The sequence below is a fragment of the Brienomyrus brachyistius genome, chromosome 11, assembly GCF_023856365.1.
Source record: "Brienomyrus brachyistius isolate T26 chromosome 11, BBRACH_0.4, whole genome shotgun sequence".
NCBI classification, from domain to species: Eukaryota; Metazoa; Chordata; class Actinopteri; order Osteoglossiformes; family Mormyridae; genus Brienomyrus; species Brienomyrus brachyistius.
In genome coordinates, this window is record NC_064543.1 from 7,729,239 (window position 1) to 7,744,009 (window position 14,771).

General features: G+C 42.5%; 2 long non-coding RNA genes across 2 annotated transcripts in view; both read left to right on the plus strand.

Moving 5' to 3' along the window:
• Window positions 1-6,611, plus strand: part of LOC125751548 (uncharacterized) — a 63,501-nt gene extending 56,890 nt beyond the window's left edge. The window contains exons 2-3 of the long non-coding RNA XR_007400667.1: window positions 5,396-5,472; window positions 6,130-6,611. This is a non-coding gene — a long non-coding RNA (uncharacterized LOC125751548). The remainder of the gene's footprint in view (window positions 1-5,395; window positions 5,473-6,129) is intronic.
• Window positions 6,612-8,231: 1,620 nt separating this feature from the next.
• Window positions 8,232-14,771, plus strand: part of LOC125751549 (uncharacterized) — a 60,147-nt gene continuing 53,607 nt past the window's right edge. The window contains exons 1-2 of the long non-coding RNA XR_007400668.1: window positions 8,232-8,616; window positions 8,750-8,781. This is a non-coding gene — a long non-coding RNA (uncharacterized LOC125751549). The remainder of the gene's footprint in view (window positions 8,617-8,749; window positions 8,782-14,771) is intronic.

The following is a 14,771-nucleotide window of genomic DNA, read 5'->3' on the forward strand; positions in this document are numbered from 1 at the left end:
GACCAAAGTTGATTGTTTAAGTAATTCACCCAGGACAGACTTCCAAACACTGAATGTAATCCTCTGCAGGAAAACTACAACAACCTTATTACTGAAAGTACTGAGCTGCAATTTCTGGCACTGTGCTGTATTTGTGATTCTGGTTGTCTCTCTACTTGGTGTTCGATAGAGGTGTCATGTGGCGTAACTGAAATCTCTCAACCAACTTGCTGTCTGAGGTTTGCTTAATTTGCTGTGACCTCCGGCTCAAGGAAATGAAATTATATGTAAAAATCTGCATCTGGATCTCCCACAGCTTCTGCTTAGTAGCAACCATATTGCGCACGAGGGAAAACCAACCCTATGAAATTTAAATGGCCAAGTGGAACTGGGGCCCCTTTCCATGCCTTATAACACTCTTCCTAACCATTAATGAGCTGGAAGGGAGTGCAAACTGGTAAAACCTTGTGCTGCACTGTAGGGCCGCAGTAGGCCAATAGCGGTGGCAGGAAGCAAACGGGATTCCCTCACCATGTATACGACATGTGAACAGCTGCTGTCCCGCCAGGTCAGAAGTTTCACTAATATGCCGAGGGCCTTGCATATTTAAGAATATCGTTATTAGCCTGCTGTAAACCAGCTTGGTGAAAGGTTTTTACATGTCAGATTTATTTGGTGTGCATATATAGACCATGTCTGAGATGGATTTACATCCTCACCTCTCTCTTCTCGTCATATCCTCTCTTTCCGGTGCCCTACCACGGTTATAACATGTTGTTTTTCCCCCGTTTGGGGTGTTGAGCAGATGGATCCATTTAAGGGGAACGGCTTACGAATCTTTATGGTGACACTGGCAGTTGTGGTAGTGGCTCAGCAAGAGCGGAGAACCCAGATGAATCCACTGATGTGTGCTACTGAATGCTGACAGGCCTCTTCCCATGTGCTGTTTGTTTGGCCACAGCGGTTTTGTTTCCCTGCTTTGTCCTAGATATAAGAACATCTTAGGATGCTGGAGCCTTTGTCAACCCCGCAGTGCTTCATTTCTGGGGGAATCCAGGGCTGTCTGCTGTAACGAAACAGTGTAAAAGGAGCCGATGGGACGCTGTCCCGTTTCATGATGTGCAGATATTGATTCTGCAGATGTGCAGCTAGCTGAGATGTTGCACTGAACGGGGCCTAGTGCATGACCCAGCTCACCACAGCCGGGGTCTCCACCAACAAAATGCTCCATCACCCATTGCTTCTTTGCCATGTAATCCATAGTTTTCAGATAATCGTTAGCATATGGCGTGTCTACAGCAAGTTCTACACACACACACACATGGTGTGCATATATATATGATTACCCATAAAATATCTGCAGGGTGTTAAGTCTGATATTAAGTGGTCACTGGTCACCTGCTGAATACTGTTGTGTTAATCTTGCACACACTGGTTACCTTTAAACTGCCCTGCTTGACTGAAGAACTATAATTTTTGTCTATATAAACATGTGTGTTAGACAGGAAAAGGGAAAAGCATGAAGTGGCTTTTTGCTCATGGAAGAGTAAATATTTCACACTAACAATGTGCCCCAAGTCCTACACCTAAGGAACAATCAGCCTTTTGCACAGAGCCTTCCAGCCATCTTCTATGATGACTGATGAACCAATGACCCAAACAGCACCCAGACAACACAAAGCTGGTACCTGGTCACTGGGGGCTGCCCAGGTGATCCTGTTTTCATGTAGAAAGGAAGGGCATATTCTCTGACTTCTCTGTAAAACGCAAGGATACACACTTCTTTCCCTGGCAATCAACAGCATGGTACCTAAAAGCTTTAATTTGATGCAAATTACTGCAATCCTTCCTGTCTGGGGAATAATTTAAAAAAAGAACAAGACAGATATGCCAATTCAAGGTTTTTCCGCATTTTTCAATTCAAAGATGTATAGTCATACAAAAATTAAGTGCTCTGGGTTATATGCCTAGCCTTTGTTGAAAACAAATTATGAAAAAATACTTCCCAAGTTCTCATGTTTATTGTCAGTCAGTGTCACAGTCATAATGTAGCATAGAACATAGTGTTATATCGGTATGATGTCGCTGGAATTCAATATGTTTCCACAGATATAAACCCTAGACAAGCTGCCACAACTTGCACGTATTTTTAAAATACAAACTATCATCCACTTTGAACCACAACAGTAATGAAACAGCACTTATCTAAATAGCAAAAGGTAAATTGTAATCTGAGTTCCTGTGGAAAAAATATGCATGCATATATATATATATATATATATATATATATATATATATATATATATATATATATATATATATATATATATATATATATATATATATATATGCACACACACACACATACACACACACACAGCTCTGTATTATTGATTATGTCTTTTTAAAGCTGATTTTATTTAATGATGGGATTAAATATTTATCAATCCAGTGTTTATAGCCAGCTGTCATTAAATCTTTTACTTTTGTATTTTTTTCTTTTGTGTGTTTTAGTGATGTGGTAAACCATGGCACTGATTGTCAGCTGGTATGTGTCAATTAAATGCATGAAATGAGGTGAATGTTTCACTACATGCTTTACAAGGACCATCACTCTGATTTCAGGCTAATATTGGCTAGGCTAATATTGGCTAGGCTAACGTTGGCTAGGCTAACGTTGGCTTGGCTAATGTTGGCTTGGCTAATGTTGACTCTGCTAACGCTGGCTAGGCTAACGCTGGCTAGGCTAACGCTGGCTAGGCTAACGTTGGCTAAATAAATAAATGGCACCATTTATTTGAATATGAATGACCATATTCCTGTAAGCATCTTGTACTTTAAATATTTTAAACATTTGTATTGGGTATATTAATTACGAAGATCAGGAGCCCTACCTGAAACTAGGAATAGGTATAGGGAGTTTGTTTATTTGTTTGTTTTGTCATTCGTGTTGCTCAGTAATGATTGAGAATCCGTAGAGGGCAGTAATGTTGTCACATAATTCTGTTTTTTTTGCCCATCTTGGCTTTATTTGCCAATGCTACCGTTTTGAAACTTGTTCAGAGGACGCACAGGAACTGAGCTCCTTCGCTGTCACATGACATATTAGTTAAAGCCCCGCCGCATGCTAGGCTGATTGAAGGGTTGCCAAATCCCTCTGACCGCATTCCCCAGTCACCCAGTGTAAAATCCCCCATTGAGAGCAGCTTTTAATGCTTTTCAGTTCTAACTTTAAGGATTCTGCACTGTTCTCTTCCTGTAGAATGGAGAGAGTTATTAGAGAAAAATTAGCTTAACAGTAAAACCAGTTCTTTGCTTAATTATGGAGAAAATGGATTTTTTTTTCTACAACACACACAACTGCAATGTGTAACACTATCTGTATAAGAAGATGGTATTTAATTTTATTATAATCCAAGGCATAACAATAAGAGCATTTTGATTAGATTGAGTATCACCAGTTTGCTACAATTTATAATCCTGTTGTGTTGTGCTTTCATTAAATGATTTTCATTATTTTAGTATAGGTTTTTGTATTGCCTGTTTTGAATATTTCATTGTAGATATGGGTGCAAGATCCACTTCTGTCCATAGATTGAAAGTTAAATCTCAGTTAAATGTCAGTCATGCTGTTACATTAGAAACCACTGACATTACAAGTAGATGAAAGGTAAACTAGATATTTCCAAATCAACGTTTCCCTCACTTTCCATCAGACATCTATTTGATCAGTGTCTTCAGACAAGTGTCAGATCACTGGATCACGTCACTGGAGTTCGGAAGCTAACCTGCTGCTCGACGTTAACGAAAAATGAAGCTCTCCAGCCTCAGGAAGCTGCCGCGGATCTGGCTTTTTGCTGCAGCATTCGACGATAAATTAAATGTTTACCTGAATATCATATAATGCTAGACGAGAGAACTAGTTAACCCCTACCTAGCCCTAACCTTAACCATAAGTAACTTGTGGCATTTTGACTTTTTTTTATTGCATTCACAGATTTTTGTGGGGACCTGAGAAATGATCCCCACAACGTCAAAACAAGCAGGTTTTTATTACATTGTGGGGGCCATTTGTATGACGTTTAATTAAGACATATTATAGAGATTTAATTGTTATTAACAACATATAATTACACAATAATACAAATAAAGGAATAATACTAAGTCTGGCTAACTATAGATAAGATTATGGCAGGAAAGTTAGTTAAACAGTGAGGAGGAGCGGACAGGTACAGCGATCAGACAAACCCGGCCCGTCACACTCCTTTACTTGTTCCGGAAACCTCCCCTGCTGCATTTAGTACACAGAGTCTTAACAGGCAATACAAAGAGGAGTGACGTCCATTTCACAATGCAAAGCTTTGTGTTTGGAGATGGGTGACGAGTCCTATACCAGACTGAACTTTGTTTTGAGCCTTACCCATTACACCACTTTAAAGTTGTCATGTTGGGATTAGAGTTTTCCCCATGGAAGAGTGTGTGTGTGTGTGTGTGTGTGTGTGTGTGTGTGCGTGTGTATCGAAAGCAGCATGTGGCTCAGTGACAGTGCCTGTGATCGGAAGGTCGCCAGTCTGAGCCCGGCTTCGGCAGAATAGTCGCACGTTTGTGGCCCTTTGAGCGAGGCCCTTCCCACCAGCTCCATGGGCGCCTCCGGAGGTGGCTGCCCTTTTGGTGCCAAGCATGCTCTCACCTGTCTGAGTGTCATGCAGAGCAAGATGGATGGGGTAGGTGGAAAGAGAATTTCCTCTCGGAATCGATAAGGGGATCAGTAAAGTCTCAATATTACATAAGAACTTATGGAAGATAAATATACTTATGTAGTACAGGTTACCGTACAGAGCCTATCAGAAGAGGCACAGGGTATAAAACGAGGCCGAGACACTCCAAACAGGGTCCCAGTCCCCTGCAGGGTACATACAAGAGTCCCGTACGGACCTGAAATTAAGGCCCGAGCCCAGCTGTAACTGAGACCTTAGGCCCAATCCTATCCTGGCCTGAATAGTACTAAGAAATCTAAAACCCAAACCCGACCTGAACCCGAAATTGTGGAAATACTAGTCATATATGTGTACGGAGAGATTTGCAAGCTTTTCCCGTATTTCTTCCATTGGTAGTTGGATGCTTGCTAGGTAGCTGGTAGACAAGAAGGAAAGAGAGGGGTGGCTGGTGTTGGGGGCGGTATGGAAAGTGAGCAAAGGACCCAACAAGTGCAAAAAGTGATTTGCACATTTTGTTTTTTAAAAAAAAACATTCCACACCCAATGTAAACAACATAAAAGCTGACCCAAACCCAACGGCAAACCTGGAACATTGTCGCGGCTCGTCGGGCTTGGGTCCAGTCGCAGACCTCTGGCACAAACTCACATACGATAGTCAGATTTATCAATTCAGCTATCCACATTTTTTGGGACTGCAGGAGGACACCCATGAAAACATCTAGACACATGACTGGGAGCTGGGATGGAAGTGCTAGTGCTGTAGGTTTGAATCCAGGTACGTGCAAAATCTGCCGCTTCCAGATTATCCGGAACCCCGGATTATCCTGCATGTTCTCTTCTCGCTGTTGTTGCTGGAAATTCTGAAAATAACTCAGGGGTGTTTTCACTTACCAGTAGATAGTTAAATATGGAGACGGTGTGCTACGTTTTAGTTATTTAAATTAATTCAGTCTGCTTTACGCATATACCTTTGATTTAATTTTAGGAGGGTACAATCAGTGAATTTTTATTTGTGTTCTATCACTGTTACTTATTCATCAATTAAATTAGCTAATAAAGCACCAGTCCATAAAAAATTCATTCCTTTGTTGATGTAGATAAAATTTCAACCGAGAACACATTTGACTTTATCACCAAGAAAGTGTATATTGCGGTAGACATATATAATATAGAGTGGGCAACGATAACTTTCAAGACAATGACATCCTGCAGTTTTTTTCTGTATTCATGGTGTATTAAACCTGACCCAGTGATTACTGACTCTCTCACTGTAAAGTTTAGCTACACAAAATATACGTCTGTACTAGGGTGCCTTCTAAATCAATATCCTGTTTTATCGCTTAAACTATAAATATTTGCACTTAATAGACTAATTTAAAAAACGGTGGGAGCAGATTGCTGATGTGGCTTTGTGGTATTCCTTGCTAAACAGAAGATTTCCTCTTGGAAGACCTTTTCCTGGAGCAGATATGGATGATTCATTGTGTCATTTACGGGGTATGAAGTACAGGAGTGGTGATGACGACAGAAAGACCTGTGGGAGTGTGCCCAGAGTCACGCACTCAAGGAAAAGTACCCTGTCAAAAGAAAAAAACTCACGAGGCGTTCCATTGTTCTTTATAGTCTTATGTCACAATGATTGATGGGACAATGGACTCTGACCCTAATAGCAACTAAGGTGCACTAAAGACATCGGTGTACGTGGCACTGCCTAGGCCCAGTTGTCCAGTTCAGCTTGGGGAACCGCTGTTAAACTTTAGGCCAGCATGAGCTCTGACTTGAAGGTCCCATCGTTGGTTTGTTTCGTGTATTACTGCTTACTTTTAAAGTGATGGAAAGCAAATGAGTCTGCATGCCTGACTGGACATGGCGCAGAGCCTGGGTAATGTTTAACATGGGAACTTATGAGGGAAGTCAAAGTTCAAGTTCAAAACTGCATTTGACAGCAAGTTGTTTCGTTTTAAAAGCAAAATGGATAATAGAAGACATTTAGGTCACAGATGGCTTGATTTCTGTCTATAGAAGCAAGTAAATGTGTTGTATGTATCTAATAAATTCTCATTATTAAGCTGATTTTCGGTTTCTTCCTTTTGACAGACTAACCCTAAGCACACTTTCAGAACGCGGTGGTGCTGGTTAATGATTTTGACACATTCATTGATAATGTAAACCTAATTCACACTCACTGGCTAATATTAAAAAGAAAGACCAATGATGGGTGAATGGATATCATTGAAAAATCGTTGGGACTTGGGTTGCCGCCAATAATTTTAGTGCCAGTGGATCTTATTAAAACTTTGATTAAATCAAACATTTTTATGCTACTTTATGATCGCACATCATCCCTGATCGCTTCCAAGATGCATCACTTTCTCTCAGGAGTCCTGTAACACTAAGACTTAGTGCCACATTATATGCAACTCTGAGCAACGGTCATGTTCTGCTGCGACCATTGTGACAACGGGGAGGGGGGAAAAAAAACGATACGATGTAAAAGCTTACCTAAAATCATACAGCTGGGAATTGGACTAATAAGCTGCACTCTGAGCTTTGATCATTACCTTGCAAACCGGCTTTTAAAGTCATGGAAACCTGATAATAGTAAAGTGCGTAAGAGCCTTTTGCTCAGTGACTGTGGTTCGGTTTTTAGCTACTTGCATTCTGTGATCTAATCAAAACCTTTTAAATGTATAGCGTTAGAAGAGCCGCAACCTGCAGAACAAGTGGCCGGAAAGACGTACCGCTGAGCGTCCGCCAAAGCCCCTCTGAGGCCTACGCTGTTCCCAGGCTCTGCTCCGGTCGCCCGTCGCATTTCACTGCTGAATGGATTTGCATCACGTTTTCTCTAATTCCACATTCGGATTTTGCCTGAGACCCGACAGCCCAGCATTAGCGGAAGACAATTATGGAGTTTAATGATGCCATTGTTGGAAAAGGCAGGATAAAATATTAAATTAAACTACTGGAGGCAGATGAAGATCTGAGGGAATCTCCGTTTTACAGAGACGATGTCTGCTCATGCTCGTTATTCCATTCTTAGCATTTTCTACTTATACATTTTGATGTCGTAATTATATAAAAGAAGGTTATTTTTAGGGGGTGGATCAATCTAAAGGGTCCAGATATTATTTTGAGTTGATTTTGCTCACTTCCTGAGCTCATTTTAATTGTGTCAGCACTGTTGGAATTTGTAATATGAAGAAATCGCATCATGTTAATCGTATTGCTGTACAGACCACTGTCAGTGTAAAATGCCCACTCAGATGAAAAAGACCATTCCTGGTAGGGTTACATTACATTAAGCCACGCTGACATTTCATTGAGCAAATCAAATACGACAAGATGTTAGTTTCTCTGCTCTTCTCTTTCAAACCCTGTCTATTCCCATATTATTTAAACCGAACCTTTGACTGATTCTGTAATTTATATTTTTTCCATGTAAACATGCTCCGTCAAGTTGCATGGCTTTATAAACAATTCACTAATGACCTGTCATATATATGGATTGCTCTGCATATGATCCCTTTACACTATTTTTGATTGCAAATCCAATAGCCATGTCTATGGAGCAGGGTCTGCCGAACGATGACAGAGCCTTGTGTGTGCATCTCATTCGGATGACAGATAATAATGGTGTTTTCCCGCTCATAAATAAGCTTCATGTCTTTAGAACAGTGCATGGAAGTTCACAGTCATCTAAATGAGACTAATTACATTTTAGCTAGGTCCATTATAATCACAAGATCTAATTTATCTGGAAATTCATCAAGTCTTTCCGTGTTGTTGCTCTGGTTTGTGGGTTAATAATCCCAAGAACAGTGCAGGCGTGGAATAGCAAGCGGCCAGCTGCCCAGTGAGGCCCTCATTACCGCTGGTATCATAACTTCCGACACAATCTGAACAATAAAGCAGCGGGAAGGTAAGTTTGGAATACAGCTCTCCCTTATTCGATAACTTGTGTAAGTGCAGTGCTTGCTCCAGTCACGCATGATGTCATTCTTCCTATCGGCAGCTTGCCGTCATTACAGCACCTCCTTGTGTTTTACTTTCAGGTGCTGTCTATCGAATGACATCATGGCCCATGGTGATTTTATTTGGCCTAACTGCTTGCCAATGTGTGGGTGTCTGCTGGCTGGTTACAACTTTGTCCTTACCTTCGCAAGCAGTGGTGGCCGCCTCTGCTCATTTCACGTATGACTAGTTGACAGAGTCTGTAAACATTTTCACAGCGTCTGTAATACGTCCAAATGTCCTAGAAAAGAAATACAATCTGTGTAAGTTGCCTGTTGTCCTTTTTTCCCCCAAACGTGTTAAGATGCGTAAAATGAATTCCTGTGTCCCACATCTTAAGCTGCTCAGACCAAAGCACAGCACATCTGTATTTGATGTCTCACTCTATTCGCTCCTTATCGGTTCCATAATAACTTTTCTGCAGACTAATCTTTGCCCATGTGATGCGCTATAATCTTGTGTTTTTTATGTGCATGGTGTCCTCAGAGGAGCTGGGATATACTTGAAGATGAATGAACCCAATTTGCTTAAATGACCTTTTTGCACTACAAAACTGTTCATATGCTAAGCTCCTTACTACATCTATTATAACTATGGTGCTTTAATACAATAAGCTAGATAAGTAAAAATTTAATTGAAGTTAAAATTATTCAAATTTAAGTTTTCATATGTAATTAACATGTTAAGTTTACAGACCAAACAAACAAGGGAAAGGTTAGGATGCTGAGGACTATGTTGTCTTGATGAAGGACTGCTATTCCGGACCGCCCCGTCTCCCGAACTGCCAGCATGAAGGGAGGAACCAGGAAAGGTTGTGCGTTTTCGGCGTAAAGCTGAGGAAATCCACTAAGTGAATGACTCCCCTGAAAAAGGAACTAATTTAACCTACAGCAGCTGTCAGCTTTAAGTTGTTTGATATGAGAGACGAGAGGCACATGGCTCTTAATGCACCCCTAACATACACGCTGAAAATGCCGATTCGCCGACTCGTACTGCTGCTAGTTACCCATAATGCATCATGGAGTGCACAAGCAGTTTTGCACATGTGAATTCTGTTTCTTCTACAGGAGTGCAAGTTTGAGGGAAATTGAGAATATCATTTACACTGAAACGTTCCCATTTCTCAGTCATTTCGGTTCCTTTTTGGTTGCTTAATAGCATCAAGATGAATACATTATCACAACGCCAAATGGGGAAGTGGAAACCTTGCTGCGAGCCGAATACCCTATTGAGTTAGCGGGCTGATTTAGCATTCCCATTGATGTACAATAACAGGCTGAGAAAATAGGCTGGCCCATGCTATTGTCGTTGACGCTGGCAGTAGGCGAAAGATTGATTGGGGCGAGAAATAAAAAAGCATGTGGCGAAGATGCCCTATCATCCTTGTTGGGGCACCGCTGATGGTTCTATCTGGTGTCAGTGTGTGGGAATCATGCCTTTTGGTGATTAATCCTGGGAGTCGCAGACTAAGAGCCTGTCGTTTGACTGTGACTGAGGTGCCGAGAACGGTGCCGTATTGCGTCACGCTGATGCGAGCGCGTTCCCCAGCTCTGCTCCCCGTCATCCAACCTGTCTGCGAGCTCACATATGTCTATTTTGGCGCAGGCTTGCGTATGTTCCTTTGCTGTGTTGAGGTTATGAAGGACTCAGGACGGGAGAAGTGTTCAGTGTAAGCAGGTATGCTTGCTAAGCTAACAAATGTCAAAATTTGGCATTAGTTTTAATAGGTTTTACTGTAATTTATGTTTTAAGTAATTTTATGCAAATGTCTTTCTGTGGTCTGTCAGACAGGGTGAAAAGACTGACCAGCTGACACTGTTTAGTGTAAGGAGTGTATCATTGTAAGCTGGGTTATTGTGATTCCTCTTGTGGTTTTGCTCTTTGACATCCCACTGAATGCCCTGTTTGTGCAAAGCCCTGTGGGAATTACATCATCTAAATCTCACTGCAAACAGCCTTTCAATAGAGCAGGCTCAATCTAAAAGGTGACACAACTGCCCCCCCCCACCAACCCCCACCTCCAGCATGTCAGTACTCACTGCTGACTCCAACATACTGTGGGGAAAGCCTCCATTTCTCATTGATTGCAGAGTGTCTAGATTCAGCGAGGCCATACAAGGGGCTGCACCAATCGTGTACTGTTTTTTTTAAAGACACGAAATGCATTGTAATAAAAAGACAATGAACAAGTAGACGTGTTTCGGTGGAGTTTTGCAGAAAGTCATTCTGACGCAAATCTAATTCCTGTCTCCTCAGAATCTGTTCTGGTTTGCTTGTGTGATGCTTTAATTGTAAATGACAATTTATGAAGGTTATGAATTTTAATTTTATGCATTTTGCATGGAATTTTCATTTGATTGCATTTGTTTTGTTTTTTTTCCTGTCAGTAAATTTTTTTTCAGTGCACATTTACAAGAAATTAAGCTAAGTATTCGACAATAACTCTTCAGGAAAAAAATGCAGACAAAAACAAATGTTTACATTTTGGTTGTACAGAGTGTAGTTCTGTCTACATGCATTAGGAATTAAGCAAATAAATGTTACTTTTTTGTAATATATGTTTTCTAATTGCTTAAGAAAAGCTTTTACTTCTAAGAATTCACCAGTTGGAAAAGGCCATACTGTCTCACTGCAGCAGCTACTTTGAAGTAACAAAAACTGTTGCATAGCAACCTATGGTTTGAATTAAATGTTATTTAATAGACTTATTTATGTCTGTGGCCAGTCATGCATCTGTCTTACTGGGTCTTCTAAGAAATGTTTCCAGCACTGATACTGGATGCCGACTAATAGATAAATAGGGTACATCCAAGAGTAAAGGCTTAATGTGTCAGGTGACTTAATTTACGGTGTTAAACCTTCCAATTCAAGGTCCACATTTATCCATCTGAACAATAGAAAGTCAAGCACAAAAACCTTGCCTTGTTGTTGATTGCTGTCAATTTTAAAAAAAGAAAGTTTGCCTTTTTTCTGCCTGAGAAGAGAAATCAATGCATTCCAAAGAGCCAATGAAGAGACATGGTTTATGGGGGGGAGGGGGGAGGGGGAGGCCCCAGTGGACCCATTCAGCTCTGTGCATAATCTCCATAACCTGTTTGCACACAGTTAAATTTCAGTGACAATTTCACAGGCCTCTTTTCAGCCGCTAATGAAAGGGGCCCGTCTTCCTTCCTGGTTACGGGACCTATGCACTGAGGTAGCCAATCATGGGAAAATCCGAACCTTTGGCATCCTCACCCCGGTACCTTTCCACGCTGGGCATTAGCTCCCCCCCCGCAAACGCCAGGCCTGAGTAATGTGTGTGAAATTCACGGGCTGGTGGGGGGGGGGGGTCACGGCTCATCTCGGAGATTAGAAGAGTGGATCGCATTCAACCCCTTCAGGCGCTGTGACGCATCACCCATCCCAGTGTTTGCTTTCTTTCTGCACAATGCGTACACGTATTGTTCCGTCTGCCGCGACCCAGGAGCCAGATGCGGCGTGCATGACCCGCCCCTTCTCCTTAATCGCGCGAGTGGCCTCACAGGCCAGCGATGGCCCTCCGCCCCCAGCCGTGGCAGCGCCATGAGACCTGCTGCGGCACGCCAAGATAGCCCAGCGCCCGTGCCAAGCAAAGCCACACCAGTAACCAGTAGCATAATGCTGCCCTATGCAATAAACTGGGCGTGTTTTTATAGGGCCTTTTTAAATCCCACAAAATGCATTTCAGGCTCGAGTTGCTTTAAGGACAAAAAAACATTTCATTTGTTTTTTCGGGCCCAGGTGTTTAATTGCACCGGTTTTAATGTACCGCTTACGGACTATATTGAATTATATTGCATACTGTTGGTTTGAGTTCAAAGCTTTAATGACATTAGGCTGAGGCATCACGGACACCACAGTCTTTCCGAGGAGCCGTACTCTCACTAAAAGGCCATTTAAAGTGATTTCCTCCTTGGCTTCTCAAGAAATTGAATTTAGGACGCAGGTTGTTTTAGCACTTTTCCCGGAGACATGCCAGACTGTTTAGCTTGTGTAATTCTCTTAAGGATTGCCTGTGTTTACTGCAATCATTCATATGGCCTCATGTCTTCTTTTCACAGTCTCTGAATTAAATTAAATCTGTACTTATTAAAATCAGATGGATGATTTTGTTTTGATGGATGATTTTAATTGAATTGAGCCGGGCCTCGGCAGGAACAATAGACGAAAATAAACAAGGCGAGCCCCTAATTGGATTCTGGGTGTTTCTGGACAGCCGGGCACATTGCGTGCCGCCCCGCTTTTAGCCCGGCTACATATTCCTGGGAGATCATATTCATTACCTTTGTGGCCCAATGAGAAATATCCCCATCCGTGACATCAAAAGGTCCCGGCAGCTGGGTTTCTGTGCCTGTGCACAGCAGAGCAGCACCGGTCTTTACAGCTTCCTTTCGTTTTGCCTCGGTCGACCTCAACTGTTTGATTTTAATCCAGGCTTGGTATTAACTGCCTGAAAGCCATCACAGCCGGAGAAATGGAAAGTCCAGTGAATTTCCAGCATTGAGGAGCACCGACTGTGGACCAAAGAGAAATAAAGGGGAAAGGCCTCCGTCTGCAGGAGCTACTAAGTAGCTCGTTTGGCAAGCTGCTTCTTTCCTGTGGATGAAAAGAGTGGAAGTGTAAGGCAGGCCGCTGGGGGAGGAACCCAACTCCTAACAACTGTGTCTCAACTACTGTACGACTTGAAAGCAGTCCATTATCCCTGTGTGCGCTCTGCATGTCAATGGACGATTACCTCGGAAAACCACGGCACCTTTATGGGCGCCTCAACTGAACGCAAGACAAAAAGGCACCCCTCGCATTCCAGCAGCATTTGAATTGCACGGAAATTACCGTGCTTTATCTCGCCTCATTTGCATTTTGATTGCAACAATGCAGCATGTTTGGCAAGTGCAACTTCACATTCCTGTGCATATTCCTGCAGTCATTTTCACAGTTCGGTTTTCTCTCTGCTTTGTCTGCTGCGAATTCTAATAGATGTGACCCATTAAGAAAAAGGATATTTATACATGGCTAATGTCTTGCCAACTATGTTGGCCTTGATTTTGAGTTACAGGGTACACCTGGTATTATGTGGATGTGTTATTCTGATGAACACTGAAAAGTTAAAGGCAGCACTGACTCAGTCAGTGGCATCTTGTTTGGGTGGTTCAAACCCCTCTGCATTGTCTTTGAGATTTGCATGTTCTCCTCACATTTGTGTGGGTTTCCTCTTGCAGTTGAAAAACTGGGGTCCCATTGTGTATCTTTGCATGTGTCTGGGCCCTGCAGCGCACTGGCTTCCTCTCTAGGGGGCGCCTCTGTCTGGGATAGGCTTCAGGCTCAGGCCCACCACGATTCCAGGTACCGGACATGGGTTCCCAAACCTTTCAGCCCACAACCCCAAAAATAACCGTGCCACAGGCTTGAAACCCCCATTTTGCCAAGTGGGGAGGCCCTTGGTAGCTTCCCACAATCCGGGGGGGTGTCCCCCTCGGTTAATTATGCAGCCCCCCCCCTTGCGGTGCAACACCCACTTTGGGAATCCCTGGTGTAAGAGATGGATGGGTTGAAAAGCGTACTTGTTCCACATATGAAAACAGTATAGCTCATTTACCCATGTGTAGTGGGATTGTTGGAGTCGTTGACTTACACCTGCAGACCGACTTGACTGACAACAACGCAGTTTGAAGTGAATAGCTGCTTTTAGCGTAGCCTGATAGACTAGCCAGCAAACCTCTAAATGCTTGTAACCTTGGATTGAATGTGAATTGTATGGATCTGACTTCAGCCAGCATTCAGTCTTTTTTCAGTTGCAGCTGTTTCTGCAGTCCGCGAGTTGCCCCCCTCCCCCCTCATGGACCGCGTGGTGCCGGGGCTGGGCCTGACCACTCGCTGTCCATCCATGATGTCGTGCATTAGAGTGGGGGAGTGGAAACCTCCATTAACATTCACCACAGTTGGCTATTTGTTCAATGAGGCCATGATTAAAGTGGCTTTACACTGAGAGATCCAACACAACTTCAAGTGCATTGAATAAATGTCCATCTCAGCAATGAGCCC